This window comes from Stegodyphus dumicola, chromosome 9 (genome assembly GCF_044657685.1).
Source record: "Stegodyphus dumicola isolate Sdum_Otavi_A_Nest chromosome 9, ASM4465768v1".
In the NCBI taxonomy this organism is placed as follows: Eukaryota; Metazoa; Arthropoda; class Arachnida; order Araneae; family Eresidae; genus Stegodyphus; species Stegodyphus dumicola.
The window spans coordinates 39,493,997-39,494,966 of NC_140776.1; positions in this window are offsets into that span (position 1 = coordinate 39,493,997).

Genomic DNA, 970 nt, shown 5'->3' on the forward strand with positions numbered 1-970 from the left:
TTTTTTTTTTTTTTTAATTCATAGTAGTGGTCCGCCAAATATAAAATTATATATGTAGTGGTCCGTGAAGTTCTAAGGGTTGACGACTGCTGGACTAGAGTGTATGAAGAGAATGAACTTTAGCGTAGGACAAGGAGCAATTGAATTAGGAAAAGGAAGCTGATAAAAGTGGAATCTGCGATGCCCGAAATCAGTACTTCAGCAATGAGTTTAGAATCTCGTAGACCCATGGCAGATGCTATAAAATTTGAAGCACAGAAGGAAATACAGGGAAATTTAAAATTTTAAAGTTTTTTATTTTTTCCTAATAAATTTAAATATTCCATAACAACTAGATTATATATATATCTGTTATCTAACCTGAGGTATGTCTGTAATTATATCTTAGATTTTTTTTCTTTTATTTAAGTCGATTTGAAAATTTTGTATTTTTTTAGAGAATTTAGTTTTTTTTCGAAGATATTTGTGACACGCAAGTGTACATAATAAGTCATTTTTTTTAGTTCTTTAATGTTTCAATACAAAATCCGTTAATATATTGGTGAATAGTTATATGGATAAAATGTATTTTTTCAGGAAAGTTTAAATTAGAGTACTTTGCTTATAAATTTATTCTTTACTTGCATTTAATCTCAAATTGCTATTTTTTCCAACTTGCGCGTGGGATATTTCCATAACTATTTAAGTAAATTTGTACACACTTAACAACAATTATGACTGCTCTTGTGTTCTACAGAGATTGATATAAAATGTAAATTAAAAATTTTATTGCCTTTTTAAAAGCAAAAGTTATGTAAAATTAATTTATATTTGTATATTAAAATATTTAGAAATAAAAATTTTAAAATAAATAATATACAATAGTACAAAATTAGAAACTAAATCTTTACTTAAATTGAGCATTAAATTTATTAACATATAGATATAGTCAATATAAAATAAAATACCTTGCTCTCAGTAAAAAGTTGAA